We start from the raw sequence: 26,876 nt of genomic DNA, 5'->3' as shown, positions 1-26,876 counted from the left end.
TATAACCTCCCTCTGCCACAGCAGAGCTCGCTTCCGCAGAAGCCTCTAGTCCTCTTTTCCGCACCGCAGAGTCAGCTCCTTCAGGAGCCCCTAGCCTTCTTCCCACACCACAGCAGCAGCATTCGCTCCCGCTTGAGCCTCTATTTTAACCTCCCTCTGCCGCAGCAGAGCTCGCTTCCGCAGAAGCCTCTAGTCCTCTTTTCCGCACCGCAGAGTCAGCTCCTTCAGGAGCCCCTAGCCTTCTTCCCACACCACAGCAGCAGCATTCGCTCCCGCTTGAGCCTCTATTTTAACCTCCCTCTGCCGCAGCAGAGCTCGCTTCCGCAGAAGTCTCTAGCCCTCTTTTCCGCACCGCAGTGCCAGCTCCCACAAGAGCCCTTGGCCTTCTTCACACACAGCAGCAGCAGCGTTCGCTCCCACTGGAGCCTCTACTAATAAACTCCCTCTGCTGCAGCAGAGCCTGCTTACGCAGAAACCTGCTCCCGCAGAAGCCCCTAGCCTTCTCCCCACGCACTTCAGCAACAGCTTCAGCTCCCGCAGGAGCCTCATCCACCTTTTTAAAGTTCCCCACTGCCGCAGCAGTCGCCTTTTCCATAGGAGTTTTCCTATTTTACCCCAGCAGTACCCGCAGGAGCTCCTCCCTCATCTCCATCCACGCACCAACGCACGCAACTACAGCGAACGTCCAGCATCCCTTAAGTCCAAGCTTTTTTGGGGTGCTGTTTGGCTGCTGTCCTGCAAGTAATTACTAGCCTTTTGGGGAGCGCTTATAGGGTTCGGGCCAGTGCTGAGCTCGGACCCCTCCCCCTGGGCGGGGGAGAGCCCCGGGCTCGGGAATTACCACCGAGCTTGAGGCCCTCTCCCGGACAGCACGCCAACACACGCACAACCTTTCGCTCAGTTTATTATCCGTAAGAGAGAACTCGTGAATCAAAAATCAAGCATAAATAAAAACTTTGATAAATTTGACCCATACAATGTATTTTCGGCTATTGCTACGCGTGTGACGTCACGGACGTGGTGACGACAGGAACCAGGAAGCTATAAAGGACGTGCGGTGGATGCAGCCGGCAACTTCTGTCTTTCAGTCGCGCTATGTGTATGTGTTTGTCCCTCAGTGCTGTTTTTTGAAGCCAGTTTGCTTCAGTTTTATTTGAGTAGTAAGCTAGATAGAGAAAAGAACAAAATGGGCAATCGCAAGCAATTTAGACAGTGTGTGCCTCCTTGCAAAAGATATATTACTGCGGAGGACACACACACGCTCTGTGTAGCTTGCTTGGGAGCGTGGCATGCCCAGTCAGCCTTTGAGGAGGCTGACTACGTGCACTGTTTGCGGCTTCCTCTCCGCACACTTCACTCCCGGAGGGCTCTTTTCGAGGAAGGAGCCCTCACTAGTGTTCCCCGCGGATCAGGCCCCGCTTCTGTTGAGGCAGAACGGCGCTTGCATTCGTGGGGATCGCAGATGGATCTGCTATCGAGCGTTGAGACGGGCGAGCCCCTTTCTCCATCCTCCTCTGGCAGATCCCTGCCCCTCTCTGGTGTGGAAGCCCGCTCTGCGGCTTTTTCCCACCAGGAGGAGCACTCGTCACTCCGTCTATCTTCCTCTGAGGAGGAAGACACAGAGATGATCGAGGAGGCTGGTCCCACGCCCTCCCAGCCTGTTGAGTACGAGGAGTTAGTGGAGGTAGTCACTCGTGCCGTTGCCAAATTAAACATTCATTGGCCGGACGTTGTGACTGGGGAGCAGAAAGTCAAAACAAAACTAGATGAAAGGTTTCTGTGCCCCAAATCTCAACCTCCACTCCGAGGCCTGCCGTTCTTTCCCGATCTCCACACTGAGGTGTCGAGATCGTGGGCAAAACCGTTCTCCACCCGCGTTCACTCCCCCTCTGCTTCCAACTATTGTAACACGGTCGGGGCACGTCAACACGGTTACGGGGCGATGCCACAGGTTGAGCAGACGCTATCCAGCTATCTCTCACCTAGTTCGGCATCGTCCCTAAGGGCCTCTTCACTCCCCAGCAAACCACTCAGAACCACATCATCTTTGCTGGGGAAAGGGTACTCGGCAGCAGGTCAGGCTGGAGCTTGCTTGCACACTATGGCGGTGTTGCAAGCTTATCAGGCAGACCTGCTGAAAGAGCTTGATGAAGGCGAGGAAGGGGCGGCGGTTGATGTCAGTTAGCTGCGTCGTACTGCTGACCTCGCTCTGCGTGCCACCAAGGAGACCGCCCGGGCCATTGGGCGGTCTATGGCAGCCATGGTGGTCGCAGAGAGACATCTCTGGCTAACCCTGTCTGATTTAAAAGACCGAGACAGGGCTTTCTTGCTAGACGCCCCGTTTGTGCCGTCTGGCCTGTTTGGCGACGCGGTTTCCTCCGTCGTCAACAGGTTCCAGCAGTCACGGCAACAGGCGGCGGCGTTCCAGAGATATCTTCCTCGCTGCTCAAGCTCTGGGGCTGCTGGACGGGAGCAGCCCCAACTGAGTGCCCACTCCTTGTACCGTGCTGAGCAGAAGCAGAGCGTCGCCACTCGGGCTCCTCTCCAGCAAGATCGGGAGTCCCGTAGGCGCTCCAAGTCGGGGGCTTCCAAGCCGAAGGGCGACCTGAGGGCCGTTCTTCAGGCGAAGAAGTAGGCCCCCCTGGGGAAACTCTACCATCACCCCAGTGCCCTCGAGAGATCGGTCTGCCAACCCTGCCACCATTGGTGCTTCAGGGCGCAGCGATCTCTCGCGAGTCTTTCTTTCTGCATCCGCCCGTGCGCGCTGTGGTGCAGATAGATTCACCATCTCCAGAGGTCAGCCTCGAGAGGCTGATACCCTTTGTAGAACACTTAGCAGCGTAGAAACTTCTGCCAAATGTATCTCAATGGGTCCTGCACACTGTAGAAAGAGGTTACAAGATTCAGTTTGGCGTCCGTCCACCGTCTTTTCAAGGGGTTGTCACTACTGTAGCCCCTCAGCAGGCTCTGATTATGGAACAAGAGGTAGAAACTCTCTTGAGGAAGGAGGCCATCGAGGTAGTCCCTCCTCATCTCACAGAGTGCGGGTTCTACAGCCGCTACTTCATTGTTCCCAAGAAGGATGGAAGCTTGCGACCGGTTCTAGATCTCAGACTACTCAATCGTGCAGTACTAAGACTCAAATTCAGAATGCTTACTGTCAAGCAGGTCATGTCTCAAATCAAGTCCGAGGACTGGTTTGTCACGATAGACCTCAAGGATGCTTACTTCCATGTCTCCATCCTTCCACAACACAGGAAGTTCCTCAGGTTCGCTTTTGGGGGCAAAGCTTACCAATACAGGGTTCTTCCTTTCGGTCTAGCACTCTCACCCCGAACTTTCACCAAGTGTGTAGATGTTGCGCGGGCTCCTCTGCGACTCCAGGGCATCCGCATACTAAACTACATAGACGACTGGCTTATACTGGCTCAGTCAAGGGAAGTGGCAATTCGCCATTGAGATGTCTTTCTTGCCCACATGAAAGTTCTGGGGTTAAGACTAAATTCCAAGAAAAGTGTACTTTCTCCATCTCAGAGAACCACTTATCTAGGAGTAGTTTGGGATTCGACCATGATGCGGGCACGTATGTCTCCCGCTCGGAAAGAGTCGATTCTCAATGCAGTCAAGAGAGTCAAGCTAGGCCACTCACTCACTGTAAAGCAGTTTCAAGTGCTGCTAGGTCTCATGGCAGCTGCGTCCAACGTCATTCCTTTTGGCCTGCTGCACATGAGACCCTTACAATGGTGGTTCAGGACCAAAGGGTTTTCCCCGAGGGGCAACCCACTTCATATGATCAAGGTCACGCAGCGCTGCCTTCGTGCCTTAGACATATGGAGGAAATCTTGGTTCCTGTCCCAAGGCCCGGTGTTGGGAGCTCCTTGTCGCCGCGTCACGCTTGCAACGGATGCTTCCCTCACTGGGTTGGGAGCGGTCATGAGTGGCTGCTCAGCCCAAGGTCTGTGGAGTGGACGCCATCTTACGTGGCACATTAATTGCCTGGAGATGCAGGCTGTGTTTCTAGCTTTGAAACACTTCCTCCCAGACCTAAGAGATCACCATGTGTTGGTCCGCACCGACAACACAGCTGTGGTCGCTTATATAAACCACCAAGGAGGTCTGCGGTTGCGCCCCTTGAACAAGCTGGCACACCAGATCCTTGTTTGGTCCCAGGGGAAACTCCTCTCATTAAGAACAGTGTATATCCCTGGACATCTCAACATGGGAGCAGATGTCCTGTCGAGGCAGGGGCTGAGGCCTGGGGAATGGAGACTTCACCCAGATGTGGTGCAAGTCATCTGGAGCAAATTTGGGAAGGCCCAAATAGATCTCTTTGCAAGCCAGGAGACAACTCATTGTCCCCTTTGGTTCTCCCTCAGTCATCCAGCTCCTCTGGGACTGGATGCTATGGTACAGACGTGGCTGAGGCTCCGTCTGTACGCATTTCCCCTGATCGCTCTGCTCCCGGGAGTTCTGGAGAGAGTGCGCCAGGACGGAATCCGCCTCTTGCTAGTGGCCCGTACTGGCCGGGTCGAGTTTGGTTCTCAGACCTGATATCTCTCCTAGACGGCCCTCCATGGGAAATTCCCGTCAGGAGGGATCTCCTCTCACAGGCAGGCGGTGCTATCCTGCATCCCCGCCCGGAGCTATGGAAGTTATGGGTGTGGCCCCTGAGGGGGCACATCTCCTAGCTTCCGGTCTCTCGACTGAGGTCGTTGAGACCATCCTCCAATCCAGAGCTCCCTCTACGAGGAAACTGTACACCGGGAAGTGGAATATGTTTGTCCTCTGGTGCAATCAGCACCACTTTGACCCAGTTCACTGCCCAATTGGTTCAGTGCTGGACTTTTTGCAAGCCCGCCTTACGGCTGGTAATGCACACTCTACGTTGAAGGGCTACGTGGCGGCCATAGATGCCTTCCATGCTCCCTTCGGCGCTTCCTCCCTCGGGGAGACTTCCCCTGGTTTCACGTGTCCTCTGCGGTGCGCGAAGGCTGAGGCCCCCGGTGCGCTCACGCATCCCCACGTGGGACCTGGCCGTGGTACCTCAGGCTCTCTCCAAACCTCTTTTCGAGCCCATTGAGGACATTTCGGACAGGCTGTTGTCCTTTAAGACTGCCTTTCCTTGGGCTATCTCCTCTCTGAAGAGAGTCGGTGATCTGCAGGCCCTCTCAGTGGCCCTGTCTTATTTAGACTTGTGAAGATAACAAGGTGCAAAATGACATAGAAAGCAAGGAGATCACCTGAAATCTGCCAGTATTGAGAGAGAAACCCTGCCCCCTATCAGTACTAATTGATATCAGCTGCTTTAGTCCTAATTGATGCCCTATAAAGGCTTCTCATTACCCAGAAGGCACACAGGAAAGACTTCATGATGGGTAAAAGCAAAGAACTCTCTCAAGATCGTCTTAATCTTATCGTTGAAAAGCATTTTGATGGGAATGGTTATAGGTGCATTTCCAGAATGCTAAATGTTCCTGTGAGCACTGTGCGGGCCATTATCCGGAAATGGAAAGAGCATCAGTTCACCATAAACCGGCCACGATCAGGTGCTCCACGTAAGATCCCTGTCCGAGGAGTCCAAAGAATAATCAGGAGAGTTCTCCAAGAGCCAAGAACCACTCGGGCAGAACTTCAGGAAGACCTTGCATCAGCAGGTACTGTCGTTTCAAAGAAAACTATAAGCAATGCACTGAACCGCCATGGCATCCATGCACGCTGACCATGCAAGACTCCATTGCTGAACAAAAAGCATGTTGAAGCTCGGTTAAAGTTTGCGAAACAGCATTTAGAGAAGCCTGTGGATTACTGGGAGACTATAATATGGTCAGATTAAAGCAAAATTTAACTTTTTGGCAGTCATTCTACACACCATATTTGGAGAAAAAAAATGGCACTGCCCACCACCCCAAGAACACCATGGTTTGGGGCTGCTTTTCAGCAAGGGGTATTGGCAGACTTCATATTATTGAAGGCAGGATGAATGGAGAAATGTACCGGGACATTCTGGATAAAAATCTGCTGCCATCTACCAGAAAGGTGAAAATGAAAAGAGGATGGACATTTCAGCAAGACAGTGATCCCAAACACAAGGCCAAGGAAACAATGAAGTGGTTTCAAAGAATCAATCACCTGACCTAAATCCCATAGAAAATCTAAGGAGAGAACTGAAGATCAAAGTTCATAAAAGAGGCCCAAGGAACCTTCAAGATTTAAAGACCGTTTGTGTGGAAGAATGGGCCAGAAGCACTCCTGAGCAATGCAGACGACTGGTCTCTCCATACAAGAGGCGTCTAGAAGCTGTAATCACCAACAAAGGCTTTTCTACAAAGTATTAAATAAAGTGTGTTCAATACTTATTCCCTGTGTCATTTCACTTTATTTATTATGACTCAACTTGTATACTTAAATGTTCTGATTTCTTTGTATGAATTCAATATTTGGCCTGATGGCTACATCTGTTGGAAATCTTGTGTCAATAGCCCACTTAGAATTACCCCTTACTGATAAAAATGCTGATGTGTCAAATACGTATTTTCCCCGCTGTATTTGAAAAAGCAACTCAAATATTTTCTTATAAATTAGAAAGTAATGCATTACTTTACTAGTTACTTGAGTCTGATTACTTGTAATGCGTTACACCCAACACTGGATATAAATACACAAAAAATTAAATCTGAACAGAGCTGAATTAATGCCACTATTGTCTAAGCTGCATCTCTATTGTATAAAGCGAGACTTGACTAGACAAGCACATTTCCTCACACGTCTGTTCTATAGTACAGATCTGCACATAAATCGGGATAGAAGATAAGCTAACAGAGACACAGTGTGTCACATTACCAGTTGAGATGGTCACTGGTGCGACGGCTGTAGAGCTGGTGTTAATGCTGCTAACAACTGAAAGTTTGGATGAATAGTGATTAATGAAAAGAAAAACAAATATCATGAATGTGTAGAAAGAGCTCATGTGAATATAATTACCTGTACAGTATGCTGAACAGCACAAAACTGGTTTAACCAGCTCATAGACATAATAACTGCCTGGACAGGCTTTGACTTTAATGGGGTAAGACCCGTAATAACAGCAGTAAATGCCATTGTTACCACAGACATCTCGAGTGACGACTCCATCCTGTACTGTTGGGTGTCCACCACGAATCCACAGTGAGTAAGTAGTGCCACAGTGACCGTATGCAACACACGTGTCTGGGATATGAGCGCTCACATTGTTAATGAAGAGACGATACCAGCCGCTCCAGGTGACAGACTGGTCTAGCTTTGTGACTGAAGTATTTCTATAACTGGTGGCTCTCCATGGATCGTCCAGCACACTGTAGTTGTAGCAGGGGTCAACAGAGGTATACACTGTAATAAAAATATACATTTTTTAGCATTAGACGAAAAAAATTGTGTTATACAGTACAAATGAACATTACTAGCAGCTGTTGTCATACAGTTTTAATCAAGAAAATGAATTCCTCAGATTCAAATTCTAATACAGGCCCAAATGCAGAGAAGCTCAACAAACTAAAAAAAAAAAAAAAAAAAAAAGTAAATGAACACTAATTAATTTATGAATTCACATTGCAAAGGGTGCCTTATGTATAATAGCAGACAACTGACCAAATACAAAAAGTTTAACAGCAGTGGCATGCTTTTACTTAAAGAGGAAGTTTAAAAAATATCAGTAACTACAGTCATTATATAAAAGAGAATGATCAAGATATTCTTCCATGAAAGAAAGACACTCTTTGACACGCTAAGTTTGGAACATCATGAGAGAGAAATAAAAAAAATTAAAAAATTAGGTGAACTACTGAATCTCAACTCGTGACTTTTCAACACGGTGATAGAGTGACATTCAGCCGTTTAAGAAAACAACATTTAAATATGTGACTTTTCTTATCAAAGATGGCTTTAAGAGATTCAATTACAGACTACTTTGAGTTATTCATTCTAATTTCTTTCTTTCTTTCTTGATCCTTTCTTTCTTTCTTCATCCCTTCTTTCTTCTTTCTTTCTTTCTTCATCCTTTCTTTCTTTCTTTTTTGATCCTTTCTTTCTTTCTTTCTTTCTTTCTTGATTCTTTCTTTCTTTCTTGATCCTTTCTTTCTACATCCTTTCTTTCTTTCTTTCTTTCTTTCTTTCTTTCTTTCTATCTTTCTTTCTTTCTTTCTTTCTTTCTTTCTTTCTTTCTTTCTTTCTTTCTCACTTCCGGTGTGCGTGTGTGAGCGTGAGAAGGCGGAGTGCTGCGAGTGCGAGTGTGAGTGGAGTTGAGTGAGTGCTGTGAGTACACTTTATTTTCTTTTTTTCTTGCTGGTTTATACGTTTTTTCGTGTCTTTCTAGTTATAGTCTTTGCTCTTTTCGGGTCGCGTGCTCTCCGTGTTTGGAAGAAGCATGTCGGCCCCACACGTGCAGATTTTAAACTCTCTCACAAGGCGTCACGCTGTAAAGGTGGCTGTTGGTGAAGTTGTGGGGTTTGAGTCCATTATATAGTGTTGATAAAGCGAATGTGGTTGTTGAGCATGGAGTTACTGTTGATGGGGAGTTTATTCCGGTTCTTCCCCTCTCGTTACCGTCTAAGAGAGTAACGCTATGGAACGTCCCCCCGTTTATGAGCGATGATGTTTTGACTCAGGCTCTGTCTCGTTACGTAAAATTGGTGTCACCAATTAAAAAAATCCCGATAAGCACAGAATCACCTCTTTTAAAACATGTCATCTCCTTCAGACGCTTTGCCTACATGGTAGTAAAACATGATGCTGAGCTGGACCTCTCGCTTAAGTTTCGCGTTGATGATTCTGAGTAGTTATCTTTATCTCAACTGCAAAAATAAAGTGCCTCGGGTGTGGGAAGGGGGGGCACTTGATTAAAAACTGTCCAGATAAATTGGGAAGAACTGAGGGTCTAGGGGATGTGGTTGGCAATGTTGCACTTGGTGCAGCTGAACCTGAGCGGCTGGATTTAGGGCCTGATAGCAGGGCTGGAACAGAGCCGGGCGCGGGGATTGCAGCTCCAGAGAGTGAGTTGAATGAGACTGGCTCAGCTGTGGTAGTTCAAGGCAACTTAGAAATGAATCAGATTGCTGCTAACAATAGTAAGGTGAGATCAGAAGAAACAGATGAAAGACAAGTAGGTGATGCTATAAAAAACGCTGTTCAGCTTGCGTCACGGAGCATGTGTGAGATGGATAGTGTTGGTAAAGAGGAAGAGTGTCCTTTGTTTAAAATTCCTCAAAAGAGGAAAAAGAAAGAAAGGCATCGAGAAGCAAAATCACCTTTGAAAAATGACTCACGTTTAAGCTAGGATCCAGAGACAGAAAGTGACAGTGACTCTGATTCTAGTGTGGCACTCTCTCAGAGTGAATTTTCTGCTCAAAGGTATGATGTAGAGGACATAAAATTGTTCCTCAGAGCAACAAAAAATAAAAGAGGGGTTAATGTTTGTGATTATTTCCCTGATGGAAAACAGTTTGTGGAAAAAGCAAAAAGCCTAATGGCTGAAGGTTCTTTCAATAATAGAGAAGTGTACCGCTTGAAGAAAATTGTAATGAATTTAGGAAAAGTGTTAAATGATGATGCCTGAAAAACAGAAAATTTTGTTTCCTGTTAACGTGATGGTTCCCTTCCGGGAACTCAACACTGCGTCATCAACGCTTTGGGGAATGCCATTGGCGAGCCCGCCTCTGAATCAGTCTGTAGCCAATATAACGACGGAGTGACGTCACCGGCGCGGTGATGTCAGCGACCAGGAAGTATATAAGCACGTGCGTTTCAAACCGGCTTCAGCTTTTGTCATTCAGCGAAGCGCTCTGTGTCTGTCTGTCTGTTTCATTTCACTGTTTTTCTGTGCCAGTTTGCACAACTTTTATTTGAGTGGATATGTTACCAACCTAGAAAGGGGGAAAAGTAATTCTAGCGGTTTAGCAGCCTCACAGACAGCGTGTCCCTCCCTGCCAGCAGAGAAAGCTTTCTGCTGGTGGGGATACACGCAGTCTGTGTGTGGCTGTGTGGGTACGGAGCACGCTCAGTCAGCTCTTGAGGGGGCTGGCTGTTTGCGGTGTCAAAGCGCGCTTTCCACTGCACATACTCCATTCTCGGAAGACTCTCTTTGAGGAGGGAGTTTTCACCAGCGTTCTTCGCGGGTCTGGCCCCGCTTCCGCAAAAAAAAAAAAAAAAAAGGCGGAGCGGCAGCTGCACTCGTGCGGTTCGCAGCTCGATCTGTTAGAGGGATGGAGACAGGTAATCCCCTATCTCCCTATCTCCTCCCCCGCATAGCAGATCGGATGATCTCCTACTGGATGAGGAAGCCCGCGCTGCGGTTCTTCCTACCAGAAAGAGGTCTCAACGTTTCTCCTGTCTTCCTCCGAGGAGGTTGATGTGGAGAACGTTGTCAAAAGTATTCAACCGCCCCCCCGGATTGCGTCAATGTTAGGAGCTTTGTAAGTACTGACTAAAGCGGTAGCCAATTCAAATGATAAAGTAATTGTTTTTGGCCACTGCTTTAGAGATGAGCCGCAGGAGAGCAAACTATTTGTTCTCCTCGGACTAAGTCTACACTTCCAAAACGGAGCCTTTTGTTTTTCCCAATCTACACAGTTAAAAAGAAAAACACTGTTTAGATAGGGAAAATCCAGTTTTAACCCGTTCTTCACCCCCCTTTTTGTTTACTATGTAATATTGGGGGCTGAATGAGCACGGTTATGAGATGGTGTCGGGGGTCGAACAGACGCTTACGAGCTATCTGTCACCCAGCCTGGTATCATCACTGGAAGCTCCGTCTTTGCTTTCCAGGCCACATGTATATAATGCAAGCCTGATGCGCAAATCTACACGTGCCGGATGCTGTACGGGAGCAGTAACCAGCCGTGTGTCAGCTCCTTACATAAGAGGCTCTTAAAGGAGCGTTGCAGTCCGTTTTCCTCCGGTAATACCTAGAGAACGGGGTCAGCAACACTCCTGACCGGGGGCTTCAAAAACTAAAGCCCGATCTGAGGGTCGTGCTTCAGTCTGAGAGGTCCTCGGCTAAAACAGGGAGATCTGTCAGCCAACCCTGCTTGTGTTACAGGGCGCGGCAATCTCCCGCGAACATTATTCTCTAGTTGTTCTGCCCGGAAACGTAGCGGAGCTAGGGAGTTCACCACCCCCACGGGGGTCTTCAGAGGGATTAATTCAGATGCTTCCTGCCAGTGAGCTGTTACAGGGCTCTGAATTAAAAACTCTAGGTAGTACCAGAAACCAGTCTGAGAGGCTGGTTCCCCTAGTAGAATTTCGAGCAGCGTGAAAACTACTGCTGAATATATCTACATGGGACCTGCATATGGGGCGTTTTTATTACTGCTACCCAGAGCAGGGTCTGGTTATCGATGGAGGGACAACTGGCAGCCAATTGCTGGTTTTGGAAGCCCGCTAGGCGGTACTTCCTCCAGCAAATGGCCCTCAGTGCTCCGTTTATCCTCCTCTGAGGAGGTGGATACGGAGAGCGTCACCGACGTTCCGTTCCCTCAATAGCCCGCACTTGCAGCTGCAATTCAGGTGTCTCCTGCCGGTTCACCGCTACAGGGCACCGAGCTGTAAGCTCAGGGCAAAATAGAGGCCAGTCTCGAGAGGCTGGTACCCTCAGTAGAACTTCTGGCAGCGTTAATACGACTGCCGACAGTATCTACGTGGGTCCTGCGTACTGTGAAGAAGGGTTACTATATCTAAAGAACCCTCCTTCAACGCAGGGTTTCCACCGAGGTGGGCTCTGAGCAGGCTCTAGACAGGGACCATCAAGGTGGTCCCTCTTCATGAAGGATGGGGGGCTACAGCCCTCCCTAGATCTCAGACAGTTGAATCTTTCAGAACGTCACAAATCAGGTCCGAGGACGGATTTGTCACGACAGATCTAAGAATGTCTCCATCCTTCCTCAACAACAGCAGGGAGCTCTTCTTTCAGCCTAGCACTCTCCCCCCCGAACTTTCGCAGAGGGTGTGGATGCGGCTCTGGCTCCTCCATGATTCCAGAGCATCCATATACTCGGCCACTGTAAGCCGGGCAGCATCGAGGTGCTGCTCTCGCTCACATGAAAGAACTGGGGTTGAGACTCAACGCCAAGAAAAGTGTGCTGTCTCCATTACAGAGAACCACTTATCTAGGTGTCGTATGGGGTTCGACCACGATGCAGGCACAAACGTCACCTGCTCGGATCGAGTCGATCCTTACTGCAGTCAATGCGGTCAAGCTAGGCCTGTCACTCACTGCTGCACATGAGGCCGCTACAGTGGTGGCTCAAGACCAAGGGATTTTCCCCGAGGGGAAATTCATTCCGCAAGTTCAAGGTCACGCGGAAATGCCTACGTGCCCTGGACATGTGGAGGAAATCTTGGTGTTTTATGAGAGCAGACGTCCTGTCGAGGCAGGGGCCAAGGCCCGGGGATGTATGCTTCACCCAGAATGAGTGAAGCAGAGTTAGAGAGTGTCTGGCCAGATTCAGGGGACTCATTTGCGACTCATGAGACATCGCAATGACCCCTCTGGTGCTCTCTACTGCTTCCAGCTCCTGCGGGACTGGATGCTATGGCACAGACATGGCCGAGGCCTCATCTGTACGCCCTTCCCCCGATCGTTCTGCTCCCTGGAGTTTTTGAGGGTGACCCCTGAGGGGGCACATCTCATGGAGACCGCTCTCTCAACTGAGGTTGCTGAGACCATCCTTTTTACTCCAGAGCTCCCTCTATGAGGAAGTCCTATGGCCTTAAGGGAAAGTGGTTTACTGCGTGGTGTAACCAGCACCAAATATGACTCAGCTTACTGCCCAATTGGTACAGTACTGAAGTCGCTGCAGTCTCGCTTTCCGCAGGGTTGACCCACTCCACCCAAAAGGTGTACGTGGCGGAATTACTGGCCTTCCACGCCCCTTTTCGGTGCTTGTCAGTGGTTAGAATCCCCTGGGTCATACGCTTTCCTCCAACAGTGCACCTGGTCAAGAGCAGATGCCCGGCTGAGGCTCGGAGAATGGATGCTTCACCCCGAGGGGTGAAGCAGATATGGAGAGTGTTCGACCAGGCTCAGGTGGACCTCTTTGCGACTCAACAGACATCGCAAGGTCCCCTCTGGTTCTCTCTAGTGCCTCCAGCTCCATTGGGACTGGACGCCAGGGTACAGACGTGGCCGAGGCTTCGTCTGTATGCTTTTCCCTCGTTCGGTCTGCTCCCGGGAGTTCTAGAAAGAGTACGCCGGTACGGAGTGAGTCTACTATTAGTAGCCCCATACGGTTCTCGGATATCATAGCCCTCCTCGACGGCTCTCCGTGGGAGATTCCGATCAGGAGGGACCTCCTTTCTCAGGCAGGGGGCGCAATCTGCCACCCCCACCCAGAGAAGTGGAAATTATGGGTGTGGCCCCTGAGGGGGCGCACCTCATAGGTGATGGTCTCTCAACCGAGGTTGCTGAGACCATCCTTCAGTCTAGAGCTCCCTCTACAAGGAAACTTTATGGCCTTAAGTGGAATGTCTTCACTTCATGGTGTAGAGAGCGACACGCTGACCCAGTTCACTGCCCGGTTGGTACAGTGCTGGAGTTCCTGCAGTCTCGCTTCTCCACAGGATTAGTCCACTCCACCCTGAGGGTATACGTGGCGGCATTATCGGCCTTCCACGCCCCTCTTGGTGGCCTGTCAGTGGGTAAGAACCCCCTGGTCATACGGTTCCTTCGCGGTGCACTCAGGCTGAGGCCTCGGGTGAACCCTAAAATCCTCACGTGGGATCTCGCTGTGGTACTTGAAGCCCTCTGTAGGCCTCCTTTCGAGCCCTTAGAGGAGATTTCAGATCGCTTCCTTACCATTAAGACGGCGCTGCTGTTGGCTCTTACTTCTCTGAGGAGAGTAGGAGACCTTCAGGCCCTTTCAGTGGCCCCTTCATATATTGACTTTGCACCTGGGTTGGCCAAAGCATTCCTCTACCCTAGACCCAGGTACGTACCGAAGGTACCGACAGCAGTACCACAGCCAGTCACCCTGCAGGCCTTTTACCCTCCTCCATTCGTGGAGAGCGACCATCGGAAGTATAACTGTATGTGTCCAGTGCGATCACTGGACACATACGTCCACAGAGCTGCCCTGTGGCGGAAGTCAGAGCAACTGTTGGTCTGCTACGGTCCTCCTAAGAGGGGGCTCCCTGCAACGAAACCGACTATCAGTAGATGGATCGTGGATGCCATAACTACTGCCTATGAGTCCTCTGGCCTCCCATCACCGATGGGCGTCAAGGCTCACTCTACTCAAGGCATGGCAGCCTCGAGAGCTCTGATGGCGGGTGTCCCTATTCAGGACATCTGCAGTGCGGCGGGTTGGTCCACACCATTGACCTTCGTTAGGTTCTACGAGCTAGACCTACGAGCCACTCCAGGCTCCTCTGTCCTAAGCTGTCAGAAGATATACCTCGTGAGCCTGAGGGCCGAGGTAGATGTTCCCTCTCCGTTGGGTGCTCCCCAGGCAGAGATGTAATTTCGCTCGCGTCCTGGCAGTTTTCCAGGCGGAGCCCCTTTCAGTGTCCTGGCCAGAGCTTCCAGGCACTATTTGTGTCCCTCTTGTCCGGGTGCGCCCCGACAAAGGACTATTGTCTCCTCGTGTGCCCAAGGGCCGAGGACGACTCCTTCCTCTCGGTCTGGCTGGTCACCAGACAGAGGCCTCCACCTCGTGAGCCCGAGGGCCGAGGTGGACAACTCTCCCTCTTGCGCTGGGTGCTCCCCAGGCAGAGATGTAATTCCACTCGCGTCCTGGCGGTTTTTTTTCCAGGCGGAGCCATTCCAGTGTCCTGGCCGAGGTTTCCAGGCACTACTTGGGTCCCTCTTGATCCGGGTATGCCCCGACAAAGGACCACTTTTCTCCTCATGTGCTCGAGGGCCGAGGAGAACCCCCTCTCTGGCTGGTGACCAGACTGGGGCGTATGACCAAAATCTCGTGAGCCCGAGGGCCGAGGTTTATCCCTCTTCGCTGGGTACGTCCCAGGCAGAGATGTAATCCCGCTTGCGTCCTGGCAGTTTCCCAGGCAAAGCAACCTGGTGTTCTGGTACCCCCAGACACCTCTTGTCCCTCTACGTCTGGCTGGTCCCCAGACAGAGGTGGACTCTTTTCCTCGTGTGCCCGAGGGCCGAGGCGGATCAGATCCCTCTTCGCTGGGAGTTTCCCAGGCAGAGATGTAATCCCACTCGCGTCCTAGCAGTTTTCCAGGCGGAGCCAATCCAGTCCCTCTCGTGCTGGCTGTTCCCCAGATGGAGTTTGGACTATTTCCTTGTGTGCCTGAGGGCTGAGGTACACAACATTCTTCCTCTTCGCTGGGCGCGTCCCAGGCAGAGATGTGATTCCGCTCGCGTCCTGGCTGTTTCCCAGGCAGAGCTCTTCCTTCCTCGTGAGCCCGAGGGCCGAGGTATATACTATCTCCTTCTTGCTCTGGCATTATTCCGGACAGAGGTGTAATACTTCTCGCGTCCTGGCAGTTTCCCAGGCGGAGAACCATCAGTGCCCCACAGGTAAGTATCTTCTGGCACTGCCCTCTCGCTCTGGGCTGGTCCCCCAGACAGAGGGATATTCTCTCTCGTCCTGGTAACCCCAGGCAGAGAGCTCTTTCTGGCCTGATCCACCAGAAGCAACGCTTTCCTTTTCCTTTCCCAGACAAACACCACTGGGCAGGAACTTGGAATTATGGGTAGTTTGTATATCGTTCCCCAAAGCGCTGACGACGCAGTGTTGAGTTCCCGGAAGGGAACGTCTCGGGTTACGTATGTAACCCTGGTTCCCTGAGGGAACGAGACACTGCGTCTCTGACCATAATTCCCGCATTCCTGCCGCGCATCGCTTCATTCCTGGAAGCTGAAGCCGGTTTGAAACGCACGTGCTTATATACTTCCTGGTCGCTGACGTCACCACGCCGGTGACGTCACTCCGTCGTTCTATTGGCTACAGACTGATTCAGAGGCAAAATGCTACCGAATGGGAAAAAGATTTTGAAGGTATTTCTATTTTGAGTCATAATTCTTCAACAAGTGCAGGGGTTGCCATTTTGTTGATGAGTAGTCTTAGGCCAATTTCTTACGATTACGAGGAAATTGTTAAAGGCAGGCTTTTAAAAGTGAGAGCTGTGTTTGAGAAGTATACTCTTGTTTTAATGTGTGTTTACGCTCCAACATCTGCAGTTGAAAGGATGCTTTTCTTAGATACACTGGGTCGGACTTTGCAGAGTGTTTCCTCTGAGGAGGTTTTATTTGTTGCTGGTGATTTTAATTGCACTGAACATGTAATGGACAGGAATCACATTGAACCTCACTTGCCTTCTAGGAAACGCCTCATTCACAATAATAAAGAAGTATGATTTGTGTGATATTTGGAGGCAATTCAGTGGTAATGTAAGGCAGTATACCTGGGCTCATGCAAGAGACAGTGTGATATCTTTTGCAAGACTAGACAGGTTTTATGCCTTTGAACATCATCTCAATATTTTTTAAAAGCTGTTCAATTGTTCCTGTAGCTTTTACGGATCATGCTATGGTACAATGTAATGTTACTCTTAACTTCACAAAGTCAAAAAGTGCCTATTGGCATTTTAATACTTCTTTATTGAGTGATGCGTTTTTTAGAGATTCTTTTAAGTTTTTTTGGAAGACGTATCGAAAAACAAAATCTACCTTTCAGTCAATACAACAGTGGTGGGATTTTGGTAAGATTCAAATTAAACAATTTTGTCAGCAGTACACTCACGATGTTACTAGAGAGCTAGGACGATCTATGAGGAGATTGGAGGATGATATAAATAAATGTCAGGAGTTAGCTGAGTCTACGGGAGACTGTTAATATTTGGATGCTTGTCTGAAAAAAAAGGGCACAGTTGGCGGATCTTCTTGGACATAAGGCACAGGGGGCGCTGGTCCGGTCAAGATTCCAAAGCTTTGATGAAATGGATGCACCATCCAAGTACTTCTTCAGCCTTGAGAAGAAGAATGGCCAAAGGCGTCTTATTCAGGCTTTGCGCTCTGAGGGTGGGGGTTTGTTGACAGACCCCATAGACATCCGCAGAAGAGCTGTTGGTTTTTATAAGAATCTCTACAGAAGTGAGCTTAATGTGGAGAGCAGGGAGGAAAGTGTTTTTTTAATGCTTTACCCCAGATGTCTGAGGAGGGTAATGCTGCTCTCTCCAGCCCTCTGAGTTTGGGAGAGTTGCATAAGGCCCTTCAAAGTATGGAGTCTGGGAGAGCTCCCGGAATTGATGGTCTCCCAGTTGATTTTTTTCAAATCCTTCTGGGATGAATTGGGAGAGGATTTGCTTCAGGTACTGAATGGTTGCTTGTCGGAGGGCAGGCTCCCTTTGAGTTGCCGTAGAGCTATAATCATTCTCATTCCAAAAAAAGGAGATCTCACTGACATTAAATGCTGGCGTCCTGTTTCACTCCTCTGTAGTGATTATAAAGTTTTTTCCAAAGCCTTGGCCAACAGACTGGGTGAAGTAATGGATCTTGTCATCCATCCGGACCAGACATACTGTGTTCCAGGTAGATCCATTTCTGACAACATTTCTTGAATTCGGGACATTTTAGAAGTGTCAAACGTGTATAATTTGGACTTTGGTCTCATTGCATTAGACCAGGAAAAAGCATTCGATCGTGTTGAACACACATATTTGTGGAGAACTTTGTCAGCATTTGGTTTTTGCCAGAAATTTATAGATATGATCAAAATGCTCTATAGTAGTGTTGAGAGTGTGCTGAAGATAAATGGCGGCTTATGTGCTCCTTTTCAGGTTCATAGGGGTATAAGACAGGGGTGTTCACTGTCTGGTATGTTATACTCATTGGCCATTGAACCATTATTACATCAATTAAGGTTAAATATACGAGGCTTGTCCTTGCCTAATTGTAATAGCTATATTCGTCTGTCAGCTTATGCTGATGATGTGATGGTTGTTATAAGTGAGCAAAGTGATATACAGGCTTTGCTTAATTAAATTTAAAATTTTATGGTTTTTTCTTCTGCCAGGGTTAACTGGACAAAATGTGAAACTAGTTGGACAGTGGACCAGGGGTACACCCAACCTTCCTGATGGGTTGTTATGGGGAAGAGGTGGTATCAAATATTTAGGAGTTTTTTTAGGGGATGGTCCTACCCAGCAAAAAAACTGGGAAGGGGTTTTTGAAAAGGTCAAAGGTCGCCTGGATAAGTGGAGATGGCTGATTCCAAACATGTCTTATAGGGGATGCGTTCTTGTTGCTAACAATTAGGTAGCATCCTCCTTATGGCACAGGCTGGCCTGTGTGGACCCTCCAGTTCATCTGTTAGCTCAAATTCAAGCCATCCTTGTGGACTTTTTCTGGGACAATCGGCACTGGGTGCAACAGGGTATTTTATACCTGCCCAAAGATGAAGGAGGACAAGGACTGATACATTTACAAAGTAGAACTGCTGCCTTTCGATTACAGTTTCTGCAAAAACTTCTGTTTGGTGCATCCGATTGTAGTTGGAGAGCGGTTACCTGCATCTTACTGCAAAGCTACAGGGGTTTTGGACTGGGCAATCATCTTTTTTTGATGAACCCTTTGAAAATGGACTTGTCTAAAATGTCATCTTTCTACATCGAATCTCTTTAAGCTGTGGAGTTTGTTTCATGTTCAGAGGGTTCCAAATTCACATTCTGGAGCTCGCCTGGATGTATCTGACAGTTGCAGTCTTTATGGTCTCAACTCTGAGCTTCAAAAACATGGTTTTATAACTTTGGGACAAATGTTAACTTTGGCTGGGCCAGATTTGGGTAATGCAGAGGTAACATCCCAACACCTGGGCTTTAAATCTGTTCGCTTTATTTCTATCTTCCTGTGTAAATTAAAAGGAGCACTTACAACTGAAGAGCTTCAAATGTTGAAGGTCTATTATTCTGAGGGGAGTACCCCTAATGTACAAGACTCATTTCCTAGCTTAAAGCTCTTACCTAATTTAGAGGGGTGCACAGGTCCTTTCTTAAAATCTTGGGAATCTTTGTGGGTTGATTTATTGTCAGCTAAGGGTAAAACCTTGTATTGTGCCTGTGTCATGGTTTTTAACAAAAAAGGTCTTGAAAACGTCTCGGGTTACTATTGTAACCTTAGTTCCCTGAGGGAATGAGACGCCGCGTCATGGAACGCTATGGGGAACGCCATTGGCGGGCCGCACTCTGAACTATGTCTAACAACCAATGAAATGACGGGGGTGACGTCACAGGCGCGGTGACGTCACCGACCAGGAAGTATAAAGCACGTGCGTTTGAAGCCGGCGGCAGCTCTTTTAGGAATGAAGCGAGCGCCGCAGGGGCGGGAATTATGGTCCGAGACGCGGCGTCTCGTTCCCTCAGGGAACTAAGGTTACAATAGTAACCCGAGACGTTCCCTTCCGGGAACTCGAGCCGCGTCATGGAACGCTATGGGGAACGAGACTACCAACGCCCCCATAATTTCCGAGCCCTGCGAGTGTCTGCTCAACCAGGGTGGAAAAAGAGAGAGCCCTTGTCTAGCATTCCGCGGACAAGAAGGCCCTGTAGTCCTCGGCCCTCAGGCACACGAGGAATGGTAGTCTTCCTCTGTCTGGTCGCCAGCCAGAACGAGAGGTACTCCGCGGCCCTCAGGCACACGCAGAGTCTTAGTCCTTTGTCTGGGAGTTAGCCAGAACAAGAGGGACCGAATGACCACTGTCTAGCACTCGGCGGACAGATGGAGTAGGTAGTCCTCGGTCCGTAGACCCATGAGGACAGTGAGCTCGACCTCAGGAGGCTCCTCGGCCCTTGGGCACACGAGGAGAGGGTGATCCTTTGTCTGGGGGTTCAGCCAGAACAAGAGGGATCCAAGGCTCGGCCTGGAGCTCCGCCAGGACGCGAGGGAATAAGCCATTGTCTAGCATTACGCGGACAAGAGGGCACTGCAATCCCCGGCCCTCGGGCTCACGGGGAAGACAGTAGGGGCCTCAGCCTGGTAGCCAGCCAGTGCATGAGGCACTCCTCGGCCTTATTTGAAGGCAAACGAGGAGTCTTAGTCCTTGGTCTGGGGAAAGCCAGAAACCAGAGGGACCGAAATACACTCGGTCTGATAGCATCCTGCGTCAGAACACGAGGAGAATTAAGCCATTGTCTAGCATTCCGCGGACAAGAGGGCTGTGCAGTTCTCGGCCCTCAGGCACACGAGAACCGTGACCTCTGCCTGGTTCGCCAGCCAGTGCGAGAGGCACCCCTCGGCCCTCGGGCTCACGAGGAGTCTTAGTCCTTTGTCTGGGAGTACTGCCAGGACAAGAGGGACCGAAAGAGCTTTTGTCTAGCTTGCACGGACAAAAGGGGTAGAGTTTGCAGATCTCTTAAGTGGCGAAAACGACTTCTCTTCTTTCCGCAGAAAGAATGCGCCTTGAGAAGTCTCCTCCTGGCTAGGGAGGTGGCTGACCCTCTAGGCCTAGCGCACTAGGCCGAGAGTACAGCCGAGCCTGGAGCGGCTCTGAGGTCGAGCTCGTAATACCTAACGAATGTTAGGGGCGTGGACCAACCCGCAGCATTGCAGATGTCTTGTATTGGGACACCTGCCGTCAGAGCCCTCGAGGCCGACAGACCTCGAGTAGAGTGAGCCTTGAGTCCCATCGGGGATGGGAGACCAGAGGACTCGTACGCTGTAGATATGGCATCGATGATCCATCTACTGATAGTGGGCTTTGAGGCCGGGCCCCCTCTCTTTGGGGGGCCGTAACAGACAAACAATTGCTCTGTTCTACGCCACGTGGCAGCTCTGTGGATGTATGCATCTAAGGCTCTGACTGGGCACATGCAATTGAACTTCCTGTGGTTCGGCTCCGCGAACGGAGGAGGATAAAACGCCTGCAGTGTTAATGGCTGCGGTGCTAGGGAGGGGACCTTCGGGACGTACCCGACCCTGGGATATAGAAAGGCCTTGGCCATCCCTGGGGCAAACTCTAAATGAGATGGGGCCACTGAAAGGGCCTGCAGGTCGCCTACTCTCTTGAGAGAGGTGAGTGCTAACAGGAGCGCCGTCTTAATTGTGAGGGCGCGGTCCGTAGACTCCTCTATGGGCTCGAATGGAGGCTTGCAGAGAGCTTCTAGCACCACAGCGAGGTCCCACGTGGGGACCCTGGGTGTCACTCGAGGCCTCAGCCTGAGCGCACCGCGGAGGAACCGTATGACCAAGGGCTCTCTACCTACTGAGAGGCCACATAAAGGGGCGTGGTAGGCACTTATGGCCGCCACGTATACCTTTAGAGTGGAGTGAGCTAGCCCTGCGGATAGGCGAGACTGTAGGAACTCCAGAACTGTACCGACCGGGCAGTTGACTGGGTCCAGGTGGCGCTCGCGGCACCATCTCGCGAATAAGTTCCACTTAAGGCCATACAGTTTCCTCGTAGAGGGAGCTCTGGATTGGAGAAGGGTCTCAACAACCTCGGTTGAGAGACCCGCTCCTATGAGTTGTGCCCCCTCAGGGGCCACACCCATAACCTCCACCTCTCTGGGTGGGGGTGGCATATTGCACCCCCAGCCTGAGACAGGAGGTCCCTCCTGGCGGGAATCTCCCATGGAGAGCCGTCTAGGAGAGATACCAGGTCCGAGAACCACACTTGGGTCGGCCAGTACGGGGCTACGAGTAGCAGCCGCACTTGAAACCGACGGACCCGTTCCAGAACTCCCGGGAGCAGAGCGATCGGGGGAAAGACGTACAGACGCAGCCTCGGCCACGTCTGTGCCATGGCATCCAGCCCCAGTGGAGCTGGATGAACTAGAGAGTACCAGAGGGGACAGTGCGATGTCTCCTGAGTCGCAAACAGGTCCACCTGAGCCTGGCCAAACACTCTCCAGATCTGCTTCACCACCTCTGGGTGAAGCATCCATTCCCCGGGCCTCGGCCCCTGCCTCGACAGGACGTCTGCTCCCACATTCAGATGTCCAGGAATATGGACTGCTCTCAGGGAGAGGAGTTTCTCTTGAGACCAAAGGAGTATCCGGTATGCCAGCTTGTATAAGGGGCGTGAGCGGAGTCCTCCTTGGTGGTTTATGTAGTAAACCACCGCAGTGCTGTCTGTACGGACCAGCACGTGTTTGTTTCTTAGGTCTGGGAGAAACCTCTTTAGGGCCAGGAATACTGCCAGCATCTCTAAGCGGTTTATGTGCCACGAGAGATGGTGGGCACTCCATAGGCCTTGGGCTGAGCGGCCACGCATGACCGCTCCCCAACCGGTAAGGGAAGCGTCGGTCGCTAGCGTGATGCGGCGACCAGGTGCTCCCAGAACCGGTCCCTGAGAGAGGAACCAGGGTTTCCTCCACATGGCCAAGGCACGTAGGCAACGCCGCGTGACCTTGATCTTGCGGAATGGGTTTCCCCTCGGGGAGAACCCCCTGGTCCTGAGCCACCACTGTAGTGGTCTCATGTGCAGCAGTCCAAAAGGTATCACGTTGGAAGCGGCTGCCATAAGACCTAACAGTACTTGAAACTGTTTGACAGTGAGTGACTGGCCTAGCTTTACTGTATTCACTGCAGTTAGTATGGAATCGACTCGTGCAGGAGACATACGTGCCTGCATGGAGATCGAGTCCCACACTACGCCTAAGTAAGTGGTCCTCTGTAGTGGAGAGAGCACACTCTTCTTGGCGTTGAGTCTCAACCCCAACTCTTTCATGTGAGCGAGAACAGCACCTCGATGCTGAACCGCTAACTGCTCCGAGCTGGCTAGGATGAGCCAGTCGTCTATGTAGTTGAGTATGCGGATGCCCTGGAGTCGCAACGGAGCCAGAGCAGCATCCACACACTTCGTGAAAGTGCGGGGTGAGAGAGCTAGGCCGAAGGGAAGCACTCTGTATTGGTAAGCTTTGCCCCTGAAAGCGAACCTGAGATACTTCCTGTGCTGAAGAAGGATGGAGACGTGAAAATAAGCGTCTTTTAGATCTATCGTGACAAACCAGTCCTCGGACCTGATTTGTGACACGACCTGCCTGACAGTAAGCATCTTGAATTTCAGCTTCCTGACTGAACGATTTAGCAGCCTGAGATCTAAAATGGGCCGAAGCCCCCCATCCTTCTTCGGAACAATGAAGTACCGGCTGTAGAACCCGGATTCCCTGTCTTGAGGAGGGACCACCTCGATGGCCTCCTTCCTCAGAAGAGTTTCTACTTCTTGTTCCATCACCAGACCCTGCTCGGGGCTTACTAGAGTTGGAAAAACCCCGATGAAAGGTGGCGTCGTGGCGCCGAACTGGATAGCATAACCTTTCTCTACAGTACGCAGGACCCAATCTGAAACTCTTGGCAGTAGTTTCCACGCTGCCAGAAAGTTCACTAAGGGTACCAGCCTCTCGAGACTGGTGTCTGGATTTGCTCGAGGAGCTAACTCGGAGACCTGTAACAGCGAACTGGCAGGAAGCTCCTGAACTAGCTCTTCGAGAGACCCCCGCGGGGGCTGCGAACTCTCCAGGGCCGCTACGTTTCCGGGCGGAACAGCTAGAGGATGTTCGCGGGAGATAGCCGCGCCCTGTAACACTGGCAGGGTTAGCTGACTCATCTCCTGAGGGCCACGAAGGGGTCTGAAACCCGCACCTGGAGGTACGGTGCAAACCCCCTCGAGAGGGGCTGCCCTCAACGGCCCTGAACCACAACCGTCAGGGCCGCTTAGCCGAGGACTTCCTTGACTGGAGGACGACCCTCAGGTCAGGCCTCTTCGTCTTGGAAGCCCCCGACTTAGAGCGTCGCTTTCCGGGTCCCCTAGGCTGGGCCGGGGGAGCACGGGCAGCAACGCTCTGTTTCTGTGCCTCACGATGGGAGCTCGTACATGGCTGAGGCTGCTTCTTTGATGGTACAGCAGCCTCAGAGGAGAACACGCGGCGAGGAAGGAACGTTCTGAACGCCGCCGCCTGCTTGCGGGCCTCCTGGTGCCTGGCTACAATGGTATCAACCGCGGCACCAAAGAGGCCAGATGGTTGCAGGGGGGCGTCCAGAAGCGTGACCCTGTCCTTTTCTTTTACGTCGGACAGGGTCAGCCAGAGATACCTCTCCGCGGCCACCAGGGCTGCCATAGACCGCCCAACAGCACGGGCGGCCTCCTTGGTGGCGCGGAGAGCGAGATCTGCAGTTTTCTGCATCTCTGTAATGCTAACTTCCTCGCCGCTGCTGAACTCCTTCAGCAGGTCAGCCTGGTAGGCTTGCAGGATGCCCATGGTGTGAAGGCAAGACCCTGCTTGACCTGCTGCCGTGTATGCCTTACCCATCAGGCCGGATGTGAGTTTAAGGGGCCTGGTGGGCAAGGACGGAGCCTTCAAGGACGACGCCGAGCCGGGGGACAGATAGCCCGCAAGCGTCTGTTCGACCCGTGGCATCGCCCTATAGCCATACTCTTCTGCCCCCCCCCCCCACATTACCATAATTTTCAGCAGGGGAGAAGAGACGGGAAGAGTATGGCTTTTCCCACGATCTCGCTAGCTCTTGGTGGAGATCGGGGAAAAAGGGAAGGCTCCGTTTTGGAGGTGCTGACTTTGTCCGCAGGAAGCGATCATCTAATCGGCTTCGCTGCGGCTCATGAGATTGGTGTTGTTCTGCGGGCCATGTGATGTGCAATTTGGCTACCGCATTAGTCAGCACCTCTACGAGCTCCTCATAGTGAGGCGAGCGTGATGGCGGTTGTGGTTCCTCTGTAACACTTTCAATGTCAACCTCCTCAGAGGAAGACAAGAGGAACTCGGGGACCTCCTCCCGGGGGGAAGAAACCGCAGCGCGGGCTTCCGCATCCAGGAGGAGATCGCTCGATCCGCTGAGTGAGGGCGGAGATAGGGGGTCACCCGTCTCCATACCCTCCAGCAGATCGAGCTGCGAGCCCCACGAGTGCAGCCGCCGCTCCGCCTCGGCGGCAGCGGGGCCAGACCCACGGGGCACGCTGGTGAAAGCCCCCTCCTCAAAGAGGGCTTTCCGGGAGCGAAGCACACGCACCGGCAGGCGTTCACAGTGCGTACAGCCAGCCTTTTCGAGGGCTGACTGTGCGTGCTCCGCTCCCAAGCAGACCACACATAGGCTGTGTGTATCCCCACCAACAATGAAGCGTTGGCAAGGAGGGACACACTGCCTATGCGGGCGCTTAACCGCCACCAAACTCTCTTTTTTAGAAGGTTGTTTTGTAGCCATACTACTCAAATAAAAGTGTGTCAAACTGGACACGAAAAAACAGCAGTATGGTACGGACAGACATAGAGCGCTCTCGCTGAATGACAAAAGCTGCCGCCGGCTTCAAATGCACGTGCTTTATACTTCCTGGTCGGTGACGTCACCGCGCCTGTGACGTCACCCCCGTCATTTCATTGGTTGTTAGACATAGCTCAGAGTGCGGCCCGCCAATGGTGTTCCCCATAGTGTTCCATGACGTGGCTTGAGTTCCCGGAAGGGAACAGAGCTGACACGCAATGGCAAATTTTTTTGGGGTTAGATGAAAATGTAAAACCTGAGTGGAGATCTCTGTACAAGCCGCCTTTATCTAAAAGGTTAGGAGACTTACAGTGGCGAATACTTCATGGCATCATTGCCGTGAACTCTTTTCTTTCCATTTTTAGCCCAGAAGTTCGCTCTACATGTCCTTTTTGTCCTGAAAGGGAAACAGTTTTTCATGCCTTTCTGCTGTGTTGCAGATTGAGACCTTTATTTGCGGTCTTAATCAAGCTTTTTGATTGTCTGGGTGAGTCATTTTCTGAAGAGACTTTTATTTTGGGTTTTAAGTACAGACGAAGTATGAGGTACACTTCTCAATTACTGAACTTCATTTTGGGGGAAGCTAAGTTTGCAATCTATATTAGCCGAAAAAGCAGAATTGAGAAAAAATCCTGTCAAAATGTTGTTGATTGTTTTTTTACTTAAGTAAAATCAAGAGTGTTGATTGATTTTAAGTTTTATAAGGCTATGGAAGATCTGTTAACCTTTGAAATGATTTGGTGTAGTCAAGGAGCGCTGTGCACAGTTTCTGAAGGAAATTTGGTGCTGCTTATGTTTAAAAAAAATAAAAAAAATATATTGTGACTTGAGTAAATTGTAAATAAAGCTTTTTTCAAAATCAAATCTTTCTTTCTTTCTTCATCATTTCTTTCTTTCTTGATCCTTTCTTTCTTTCTTTCTTTCTTTCTTTCTTTCTTTCTTTCTTTCTTTCTTTCTTTCTTTCTTTCTCTCACTTCCGGTGTGCGTGTGTGAGCGTGAGAAGGCGGATTTCTGTGAGTGTGTGTGGAGTAGAGTCCTGTGAGTAAACTTTCTTTTCTTTTTCCTTGCTGGTTTATACGTTTCATGTCTTTCTAGTTATAGTCTTTGCTCTTTTCGGGCCGCGTGATCTCCGTTTTTGGAAGAAGCATGTTGGCCCCACACCCGCAGATTCTAAACTCTCTCACACGGCGTCACACTGTAAAGGCCCTTTCACACGGGACGCGGCAAGCGGTGAAATCGTCGTGCGGCTGCCGCCTTCTCTTGTAGTAGAAGCGTTTTGTGCAGATGAGGCGGTGTTCGCAACGCGGTCTGGGGGCGGACGTTGCCATAGTTACAATTGCTTAAAAGACTAAATAAAATGGAAAATTGTGTTTGTGTCATCCTGTCATTAATTATTGTCATTATTATTATTTCAAACTTTTGAAAGATATAGTTTATCATAACACCACGCACATAATAATGTATTGTTTGGACACTTTGTACATATTTGTATTTTTACCTGGCAAACTAACTCATGCACTCACCCCAAGTATGAGATTTTAGATGATTCATACACTCAAAAAAAAAAGTTGTTGAATGAACGTAACTAAATTATGGTAAACTTTTCCATCCAATTGAATTGCGTTTCTCTAACAAAATCTAACCAGTTTGAAATGATTTGTTGTAATCTTGT

This window comes from Garra rufa, chromosome 7, assembly GCF_049309525.1.
Source record: "Garra rufa chromosome 7, GarRuf1.0, whole genome shotgun sequence".
Classification (NCBI taxonomy): Eukaryota; Metazoa; Chordata; class Actinopteri; order Cypriniformes; family Cyprinidae; genus Garra; species Garra rufa.
The sequence above is the reverse complement of the archived record's forward strand: the minus strand, read 5'-3'. Positions refer to the sequence as shown.